The following is a 12,071-nucleotide window of genomic DNA, read 5'->3' as shown; positions in this document are numbered from 1 at the left end:
AGAAACGCTATCAGGGCAAATGGAGCCCATCAGTGCTTGCAGACTATTGCTGGACAGTGACAAGAGATGCTCCATTTAATGAATACAAGAGACAAGCCAAGAAGCGCCGAGTAGACACTGAATAGGACTAAACTATGTACATAATAGTTTTTTGCCTTTTGTTTCATAATAAATTTTATTTATATAACCCTTTTGCTGATTTTTAAAGTGTTACATAAACAGGACAGGTGAAATATTATCATGTAAAGCAACCATATACACATGAAAAGACCTAGGTTTACAATTTGTGATTAAAACTCTACTATCTACACAATATACATAGATATAAAATGTAAAAACTTAAATATCTTAGAAACAGTAGCCAATCAGTTGTTTTAATTGTCATATTTGAATTCAGCACATCAAAATACATAATAAATAGCACATTTTATCTCTGAAGCAGACGACTTCTCAAAAATTGTAGACCAGTGTAGTCAAAGATGGGAATATCTCCTTTATATACAATGTAGCATTCTCTTCTGGGTCTGGGTGGGACTTCATCAGACAAGATAAATAAAGAACTTGTATAGTGATATACATATTGCCTTCACCTTTTCTGTACTAGTTTTACCTTCTCTACGTATAGCTCTGTAATTCATACCATTATGTGGATTCCATATTACAGACTCAATTTTACCACTGTGTATTGGTGATTATTCAAGTGTCTGTATTTTTATGGGACAATGATATGGTAACTCGGAAACTTTCTGTTTACTCTGTGTGCCCTGACTAAAAATTCCCATAGAATTTAATGGACAATTATTGAATTCTATTGAATGCTTCAAAAGATATGTCAATCTAATATAGCACAAGAGATGAAGGATGACCCTGTGGTAACGAACTGGGACTCAGGAGTCCTGGGTTTGATTCCTAGTTCTGTTATAGGTGCCTGCAGACCCTGGGAAATAGCTTAATTTCTCTGTGTCTCAATGTAATAGAGAACTGGGAGATTGCAGGATTTTATTATTCTGTGTGTTAGTGTTTATTTGTACTGCAGCAGCAGTCGGCCCCTCAGAGATCAGGGACACACTGTGCTAGGCCTTGTACAAACACAGAACAAGAAGCTGGTCCCTGACACAGGCACTGACTTTCCAAAGTGCTGGGGTGCTTGACCCCCAGCTCTGCCCCAGACCCCGCCCCCACTCCACCCCTTCCCCCAAGGCCCCACCCCCTCTCTGCCTATTCCTGCCCCCACCCAACCTCTTCCTGCCCTCTCCCCTGAGCGCACCCCATCCCTGCTCTCCCCCCCCCCCCCGAGCCTCCTGCACACCGCGAAACAGCTGATCGCAGCAGGCGGGAGGGGAGGGAGGAGGAAGGCACTGATCAATGGGGCTCACCAGCAGGCAGGAAGTGCTGGAGAGGAGGGGGGAGCTGATAGGGGGGCTGCCAATGGGTGCTACACCCATCATTTTTTTCCCTGTGGGAGCACCCACGGAGTTGGCACCTATGGTCCCGGAACCAAAAAGCTTCCAGTTTACGTCGTCATCCAGACGTGCTGTTTTTCGCTTTTGTATAACAAAAGCTATAACATGAAAGTGTTGCCTGAAAGCACCTTATTTTATATTTATGGTGGGCCAGGGTACCTGTGGCACAAGTTTAGCCACAAAAGATAAAGCCGTAACTGTCCAATACACAAATATTGCATGTATCCTAATACAGTGCCATGGGCATAGGGTGACCAGATGTCCCGTTTTTATAGGGACAGTCCCAATTTTGGGAGCTTTTACTTATATAGGCACCTATTACCTCCCCACCCCCTGTCCCGATTTTTTACACTTGCTATCTGGTCAGCCTAAATGGGCAGTACAGACTGAACAGAATGGAGAGTGAAGTCCCATCCTGGTGACCAAAGGCCAACCCTCTGCCATCTTCAAAAGTTTGCCTATGTTGGTTTTGATTGAGGGATAATCCCTAATCAAGTGAGCCATAGAGTAAAAGCACAGATCACCTGGCTCTTAGACACAGTCATCCAACGGACGGTCTGAAAGACTTCCATTTGAGCTTTTCTTCTTCTCCTTTCCAGGTCTGTGTATCACCAATTTCCTGTTCCTACAGGATGCTCTATCTTGACCCCGGTGCTGATTAACAGAGAAGTTCTGTGAATGGAGTCCACCTATGTGGATGAAGAAGCAAAGCCTCCTGTTTTCTTGATTTTCAAGGCCTTTCAGAGCATCAAGAAAGCAGCACTCGTGAAAAAGAAGAGGGGTACAAAGGTAAAATAGAAGAACCTAAAGTTCTGGTAATTCTTAGCAAATATCTACAGCTCTTATGCAATATCATGTGTCACTTTAGGGAGTCCTTCCCTTCCCTGTCTTTGCAATAACATTTAGCGTTAGGTTGATGTTGGAGTTGAGTACTCTCAGTACAGGCAGGTGCTGATTTATGATTGCTGATATTGAGATAGTGTCCCAAGGTGTGTGGCTAGATCTGGCTATCAGTTTCACCTACTACCAAAACTCTGCTGAAACCCAGGCATCCTTAATATTCAATAAGGAAAGAGTTATTTGGAGCTTGGAACATTTCTTTCTATGTGGCAAGTTAGGTCATTTTATTGTCCATGTGGATGAGAACGCTCTGCAGTGGCTCATGAATTGGTCAGGTCTCCTCTCTAAGCAAATACCCTGGAATCTCTCACCGGAAGTATTTGTTCTCAGAAGAAGTGACTGGACCTGATGCTCCTTCCAGCTATGAAGCTAATAGTGCCCAGTTCATCCCTTTTTAGCTGGTCTACCTATATAAACTTTGCCCTGCTATCTTGTCATCGTTTCAAAAAACAGCCACCTGTGAAAATAGCAGAGGAAAATTTCCATCAATTTTTAGTGCTCTATTGTTCCTCTGCCAAAAAATGGGAACCCCACACAGTGCTACCTTGATGAGTCAATGTATTTTGTTGAAACATGTCAACAGTCAAGTATGCCCTTGAGAAAGGTACTGTATACAATTATAAGTGCCCACGTAATTACAAGATGCGCTGTTCTGTACTATTATGATCAGCTACTTCCCGGCCGCCCTGGGATTGCTAAATTTTGATTGATACATCACTGTGTGTACTGCCCAGAAATTTGGGCTGACATTGGCAGGCATATCAGATACTGTACTTGATTATTTTCTAAATGACAAATCCAAATCAACATCAATCTACCAACTTCACAGTACCTGTTCATGCTTCCTACCCATGAGAACACGCAGGTGCTGATTTTCTGAGACCTGTTCCAAGACGTATTGGAGGTGATGGGTTTTATCATTATGCTGGTAGACTATTTTATGAAATAGACAGAACGTCTTCCTTCAGCTAGTTGGAAATGGTAGGTATTTTCCACCCAAAAAGGGGGAAGAAATGAAAACTTTCAATTTTTTTACAATCTAATTTGTTTTTCCTTTTTCACTTGTTTTTTATTTCCAAAACTTAAAAAAAAATCAGTTTTTGGTTATTTTCAGTTTTTGAACACACACTCTCCAAAAAATATTCTGGTTTTGTGGTTTTTTTTTTCATTACAAAAATAGACATTTAAAAAAAAAAGAAGCATTTTTGAAAACGGCCTTTTTCATCCCCAAAAAATTCCAAATTACAAATTTTAATGAGCCGTAATTGCAAGAAAACAACAAAGAAGTTCAGTGAATGAGGTGATTCTACAAAGTAGGGTAACTCCAAAATGTCTCCTTTCTCCCTGGGAAATCCACTTGACTTGTGGGATGTTTGCATCGGAGAAGAAGCTGAATCAGAACATCGTATCTGAATATGCCCAGTGCGAAAGGTAGTGTGTAAAGCTGCATGCATGCTTATGTTCATGAATAAATAATCACTACATCTTGCAGTAGTGATGCTATAGTGTAGCATCTTTATAAGGAGATATACACATGTACTATACATACTCACCAGAAAGCCTGGTAAATAATACCTTAAGAGTATAACATAGCAAATGTTCATACTGAGGCGAGAGAGCACCTGGATCAGTGCCCCAATCACAGAACCACCGCTCTCGATAGTACTAATAGGCATACATGTATGTTGATACCTCCACTAAGAGGCAAAGGATTGAGCACATGGAGACTGGAGGACCACTGTTGTCTGTCCCTAAATCTGTACCTGTACTGTGGGTAGCTAGATGGCTTAACTTGCCAGGACTGTCAGCCAGGGACCTTTGAGCGGCACTATAATTCACTAAGGGTGAAGTTTACCTGTGAAGGGCCTGTCTAAAGCACTCTCCCACAGGTGCCATTTTAGCCGTCTTCATGTGAGAATGAATGTGGGTGGAGCAGCTGCTGGAGGGAAGTCTCTGCAGCCTGATTCAACACAGTCCCTGCACCAGTCATGAATGGTGTGGAAGGGCTGGCTAAGGGGTAAGCCGTAATTATACAGATCCAGTGCCCCAAAACCCCTGTACAGGGTGTTCACAAGCACGGCAGTCAATCTTACAGTTAATGCATACCCTCAAACCAAATGTAGTTCCTCAACACAAAATCCAGTTACTTGTGCTCTGCCTGGGGGGGGGATGAATTTTACCCTAAATACATTTTAAAGTTGTTTTTAAAAAAAAATTGGTAATGATTTATATTGTTTCATAACTCACAGCAGAAATCTTTCTAAACAGAGGGCCAAACGCTGGATCCATTAAAATAAATGAGAGTTTGCCATTGATTTCAGTGTGAGAAGGATGCATCCAGAATGATAGCGAAAATATACATTTGAATATTAAAATGAAGTCACTTGAACAATGACAACATTTTCCATTTGACTCACCGATCATTCCTACACTTTTTAAGATATTTTTTCTTCACAGGATAAGTATAAATCCACAGAATTTACATCAAACTCCATTCCCAAACCTGACCCTGGTAATTATTCCAAATTACCCGATTTGACAGAGTCTGAAGCAGTGGCACTTAACTCAGGTATAGCATTATGCCTTCTTTTTAATCCTCTTCTTTAAATCAGAAAATTGATACGGCACTCAAGATTGAAGTAAATGACTGGAAAAAATAACTCTAAGAAATAAAAACATAGCCATCAATATCATCTTACTTTGCACACTAACTGGAGTACAATTAGGAAGACTTTGAATTTTCTAATGCCCTTTTTAGTCCTCTGCACTCACATTTTCTAAAAATCCTTCCTGGGACATGTGGCGGTTTGAGCTGTCACAGGCTCCAGAAAGCCAGTACCTGCTTGAGGAATTATGTATCTGAAGATGGAGCTGGAGAACCACATTTCCAATACAGATGCTCCATTTGCTGCTTCTTAATGACTATGATCACTGAGCACAATAGAATTTGGAGTTTTGAATTAGACACAACTGGCACCTTAACATTTGGCATTCTTTACTGTAGCTTCTACAACCCTAACTGTCTTAGTTAATTCTAAGGAACCTACGACCCTGCTATCTAAACACCAGTTTATATACATATAGGTTACATAGTTGCATACAAGTAATTACTTATGTATACATGCAGTCTCTGGATATGAATCTGTGTTTCTAAGATTTTGGGGGCAAAAAAAACCGTAATAAGAAATTTTAAAATATCCTTGCAACTATCCGGCTATATGGAAATAGCTTTGTTATTAAATCTCATTAGATCCATTATAAATATTGAAGTTGTGAAGGGATCTGTGATCCTCAGCATGGATACAATCTGCCTAAAATGCCAAAAGGATTGCTTTCCGACCTCACACTCAGCTGCAAGCCTCTATCTACAGCTCCAGTGAAACAGTTTGATAGCATGGCCATTTGCAGTACGCTTTGGATTTCAGTGAATGGCTATTGGCATGGATTCCAAAACCCACAGCTTTTGTGTTTGAGTACCACAATAGTGGGGTACAATTACAGAGCGAATTGGCCCATTAAACCTTGGGAATAATGACAGCTGCTGGTAATTACTCCTAATCCACTAATGAGCTATTGTTTGCTACCAGTATTAAATGTAAGCCTAATGACATGAAAAAAGCACAATAGAGCTACCAAAACCTTCTACTAAATCAACTTAATTGTATAGATGCTTGCTTAGCACCTGTCTTGTGATGCTGATTCATACAGAATTGTTTTAACTGCAACATGATCTTCTGTGGATTATGTTTCCTTCACCTTAGGGCAGGTTCAGAAGTCAGAAAACAGGAACCGATTAATTTGCTGGTTTAAGTATTAAGATTTATTGTACATATTGTGGCTTTTTCTCGAAGTTGATTGGCAGACATATGAAATTGACCAATAGCAGTGAAAGGATTGAAGCAATAAGAAGGGTAGACCATTAAAATTCCCTAGTAGGAAGGGTAACATTCAAACCAAGTGCAGTACAATTTAATGTCAGGTCTATCGGAACTATACATTTATTAAGCAAAAGAAATGATAAATGAAATATATAAATTATCATGACAGCAGTTGTGTAAAACCGATCAACTTTAGCTTAGGAAACTTTAAATGCCAAGGCTCATGTTTTCATTACTTTTCCCAAGATTTGGTATAGGTTAATATTTTTACAAATTCAAGGCAGTGAATTTATTACTTTCACAGCAAACTCAGCGAAGTTCTACACCAGGAAAATTGCAAAAATGTTATGAGTTTAGTGAAAACACCTCTTTCTGGAAAAAGTTGAATTTTTGCTGGTGACACCTGCCTTTTGCTCTGTGTGTGTGTGTGTGTGTGTGTGTGTGTGTGTGTGTGTGTGTGTGTGTGTGTGTGTGTGTGTGTGTGTGTGTACACAGGGGTCGTTGTTGGTTTTTTGGTAGGGGGGGGGTGTTTGTTGCAAAACTATCAATATTAAAACTGAACTCTGCAATTCCATGAACTCACCATGCTCATTTGCTCCCTTTGCTCCCCCTTTCTTAACATGAACTTCCTAAGGTGTCACTATCTCCTAAAGAGAAGGAGAGTATACGACAGTGGTATGATGCGGTGTGAGTTGGCTGGCTATCTGCTACTTCAGGTAGATTCCATGTTGTTGTAGCTGTGTTGGTCCCAGGATATTAGAGGACAAAGTGGGTGAGGTAATATCTTTATTGGACCTACTTCAGTTGGTGAGCGAGACAAGCTTTCAAGCTTCCACAGAGCTCTGCTTCTTCTTCTTCTGGCACATTGCAGATTCAGCTCCTGCTGGGAACATGATTAGGACTGCCACAGATTTCCTGTAGAACTGTGAGCAAATCACATTGACTCTACTCTCACACTGGGGTAAATAAGGAAGAACTCCACTGAAGTCAATGGAGTAAAAAATGTGAGATCAGAGACTGGGCCCTTAACCATTCTGAAGTCCTAACTTGAGGTAAGGACTTGATTTTGACAGAGTAATACTCTTCAGGATTTGGCCCTCTTTATATATAGGGTCAGATCCTCAGCTGGTGTTAATTGGTATAGTTCCCTTAAAGACAATAGAGCTTTAGTGTCCTGATTGACACCAGCTGAGGATCTGGCCAAATGTTTTCTCTTCGGTAAGACTGGGATAATATCACCAGCTACCTCACCAGGAAACATTTTGTAAAGTGCTTTGAGATCCTTGGGTAGAAATCACATTACCTATGGACGTGGTTATTGTTACTCCATGTAAATAAAGCAGGCTGTATTCTTTTATATTAATCATTCAAGGTCTCTGCATTATAATTATTCTGATACGAAAAAAAATCTGCCCTTCAGAAAATTTGTATTCTGGTCCAAATTATTCATCCCTCTGATCCTCTTTCAAACACCAACATTTAGCTTTTGCTTCTCCATAGCACCCTGCTATAAATTTGTGTTTGGTGTGAAAATTGAGTGACTCTGGCCCATAAACGTATTGCTCATTCGTCTGTATTTATTCAAAGAGTTCCCATAAAAAAAACCCACTGGTCTCCATCGTATAAGCAATGTGATGAGGAATTTTTAGTCTGAATGCAAAAATCTTAATATTATATTATATTTATGATTTCTCAGTGCCGAGACAGCTCTTGGCATCACAATTCTTTTCTTTTTCTTTTCCCTTCCTTATCCCTGTCAAAGGATTTGTTGCTTCCTAAACATTCTCAGACCACATGAGGAGACTGAAAGCATTAAACCAAAAGAGCAAGTAGTGCAGTGTGGAGACTAATGTGTTGCTGTTTTTTTATGAAAGCTATTTGACTCTCAGTACAAACAAAATGCACAAGTCTATTGTGCCACCCAGGCTAGGAATTCCAAAGCCTGAAGATTGTTCAACTGCTTTTGAAAAGCCAGGCGTGTTTTGCTGAACTGGATTGGGAACTTTTTCAAGGCACAACTTTTGAATGAGAAGAAATAAGAGATTATAGACAAAAGAAGGGGATAGAAATGCAGTGTTCTCCAAAAAGTATCCAGCTTATAATATTGAATATGCCTAGGTATTTTCTGACAAGAGGTATTAATTTATTTTGTGAATCCAAATAAATTAGGTTAAATTCTGATATTTATCTGTCCAATGATCTGGTCATTTGTATTCCTCTGGGGATCATTTTGTGCATATTTTCCCTCGTGTGTAGGCTGGACACTGATCAGAATGCCTGGCTGTGGACTTAAGCTATAAATTTTCTGATTATCATTCTTTTCTGGATTCATTCAGTGAATATGTGCTCATCCGTAAAAATCTGGTGAATAATCACCATTAACCCACATAATCCCTCATATGATATTTAAAATAATGTAATGTCCTTTGGGGAGCACGGGTGAAAATGAATATATATAATATAAAGTTGTATTAATGTTTCATGTGTCTTTAAAACCAGGGGCATGAAAGGATTGGTTTGAGTAAGGGAGGAGGTGGAGCTGTCTTTTGCAAACTTCACTTATGCTGGCCTTTTTAGCCTATTAATTTGCACCTTTTTCCCTTTTGTCTCTTTCCCGTGTATCCCACCAAAGCTCCTGTGGATAAACCTGATGTCAGAATTCAGAGAGATTAAAATTTAACTGAGAAACCAATTTACACACACCTGTTCCTTAAATTCCTTTCAAATCCCCAGATAAGTGCTAAATATCTGGGGGTAGAACTGTTGGCCCTAACAATATAGATTTCAACCATTCTGATGTAAACTGTATCCTGTGATCGTGGAGCCTCCCCTTCTCATTAAAACATTCCGGGCAGTAATAAATCTGTCTAGTTGGGACTAATTTATGTCTAAGCAAATGATTTCCCATTTTTTATAATATAAATGTTTAGACTGCAACATTCTCCCCTCTCTGGAGATTGTGTATCTACAATCATGGGAGCAGCGATCTCACTCACACCGTTTCACGCATACTACTTTTACTGTGCCCGGCTCAGCAGGCCAGTGGTCTCTTTAGTGCCTGGAGAACACTTTCCAGACCATACGAACGTCTAATGCCAAGCAGACAACACTGCGACAGCTCAGAAACAAAGATAACAATTACAGCATCTGAAAAGTAGAAGGAACTCTCTTCGCTGAACCGTCAAGGAAAGCAATTGTGCCCTTTCGTAGAAATCAAAAGAAGGGAAGAAAAGGAGTGAGGGTTTCAAGGATTTTACAGATCAGAGCAGAACTCTACACACCAAAAAATACCTTTGTTCCAAAACATATCCCAGGCTTTTTTATTTAAAATATATTTTGTGAAGCTTCCAATATGTTTAAAGAAACAAGACAAACAAAGGGAAAAGTGAGAGTACAGGGACTCAACATAATACAACAAGGAATTAATACAATACATTCACTCTGGCAAAAATAAAAGCCATGGTACACATGCAAGGGCAAAATGATAATGACTTTAGTATGCTTGCTACATTCTTATAATTGCTCACTCTGGGGATCACTTACTCAAGTAGTCCCAAGGGATTCAATGAGACTGCTCACATGAGTAAATGCTCACTAGTATCAGTAAGAGCTCCACGATCTGGCCCAGTATAACAATTACCGTATTTTGTGGGTCAAATTCAGTCCCTTTTTGGTTATGTGACAGGCAAACGTTAAGGAATGAAAAGCAGCTTTATTGTGGGTCCATATTCCAGCTGCTCCTAATCCTATATAGACTCCTCCCACTCAGATTCTTCCCATTAGGGCCAGGAGTACTCTGTGAGCGGAGGTAGGCCATGAATACACTACAACATTCCAAGCACACTCCCTAATACCAACCCAGAAAAAGCCCATCATGGTGTGAATTGTGCAGGTTAAGCGAAACCTGGAGTGAGAAGGAACATCTCATCTCACCAGGCAGCCTCTTTTCTTGCATATGCCTATCTGGAAGAGACAAACTGCATTTGGCTGTAGGAATAATGCAATTTTTATTGAGCCATTAATATCAACACAGTGCTAAGTGATATACAGCGGAAAACATGTATTCCCAGGCTGACTGCAAGTCTTTTCCTCAGTTTCTAATATTTGCAGACATGAAGATTTCCCAAGGCTGAAGCTAAGTAGGTCATTCTGCTGTTACCCACCCATGGGTCAATTTGTAACTGGGCTGCAAATTATTATATTGTATTCTCCTACATTTATTAAGAGACCAGCCCTAACAGGAATCCTAACTCCAGAAACACCCTCCAATTTTAGGAGGGATGAAACTGCAGCTCTGAACCCAGATCACAGTTTTTCATCCATTTTTAATGCCAAAAAGGACCATTATGATCCTCTGGTCAGGTCAACGAATCTCACACAGTCATTTCTGCGTCAAGACCATAACTTGTGGTTGAGCTATTGCATATGTCTGTTAGAAACATGACAGTTTGTCTCTGCAATGCACAGAACCAGAACCTTGGCTGGGAACTTCCAACGTTTGCAGGTGTGGGTTCATAATCCAGGTCCGAAGCCTGAGCTGAGGTTGTAGATCTGATCAGCTCTAGTTTGATTGCATACACTAGCGTGAGGGCTATCAATGGGACGACTCAGGTGCCTAAAGTTACTTATGTTCTGAAGCGTTTGCGGAGGTAGGGCATAGGAGGCATGCACTCATTTCAGTCCTGTGATGTCTATTGCTCCATCTTATGTTAGATCTCTACCAATATCAGATCTTGGTTGACTATAATGTCAGTACAGCAGTTTCGTTTTGTCTGCCTTCCTGCCCCAAACACATCAGACACCATTTTATCTCTAAGACAGCAGATTCCAGCCTCCCTTTCTTTTCGTTAGGTTTCCCCATCTAATAATACTTAGCCATGAACAGAGAATTGTGTGGGATTATCAAGGATTTTTAATTCATTAATTTGGATACATTTTATGTGCAGAGTCACCATGTGTTCAGATCAAGACTGAGCTAGAACCACACAAATATTACACACTGCCTTGTTAATGCCAGCAAAGCCCTTTTTATTGCATAATTCTGCAGCCTGTCTGTCGTTTTTATTTCATTAATTTTTATCCTGATAATTGGAAGCAGCTTCTCGCTTTGTTTTCTTAAGGTTTAATGAGCTTCATAACTTCATGCCTCCCACTGAGGGGGGCTTTAGGTCGCTTTGCACTCTAGAGGACTGCAACACCTTTCACCTTTTACTATACAGCAATATAAGACCATGCTTATTGCCTTTTGGTGATCATAGAAGCGTAGAAATGTAGGGCTGGATGGGACCTTGAGAAGTCATGTAGTCCAGCTCTCTGCACTGAGGCAGGACCAAATAAACCTAGACCATCCCTGACTGGTGTTTGTCCAACCTGTTCTTAAACACCTCCAATGATGGGGATTCCATCGCCTCCCTTGGTACCCTATTGCAGTGCTTTAACTGTCCTTATAGTTAGAAAGTTTCTCCTGCTAGCTAAGCTAAAGCTCCCTTGCTGCAGATTAAGCCCATTACTACTTGTCCTGCCTTCAGTGGATGTGGAGAATGACAGATCACAATCCTCTTTATAAACAGCCCTTAATATATGTGAAGACTGTTATAAGGTCCCCCCTCAGTCTTCTTTTCTCCAGCCTACATATGCCCAGGTTTTTTAAACCTTTCCTTATGGGTCAGGTATTCTAAACTTTATGTGTATATGAGATGTATATATACATAGATATCATGTGGAGATGCTATTCATGCAACACATCATTCTAAGATTTTCAGATTCCTTATTGCAGTGACAGTGGTGGGACAACAGAATACAACCTTGTAACAACACTAGAACCTCTATG

The sequence above is a fragment of the Emys orbicularis genome, chromosome 8 (assembly GCF_028017835.1).
Source record: "Emys orbicularis isolate rEmyOrb1 chromosome 8, rEmyOrb1.hap1, whole genome shotgun sequence".
Classification (NCBI taxonomy): domain Eukaryota; kingdom Metazoa; phylum Chordata; order Testudines; family Emydidae; genus Emys; species Emys orbicularis.
This window is presented reverse-complemented; position numbering follows the sequence as displayed.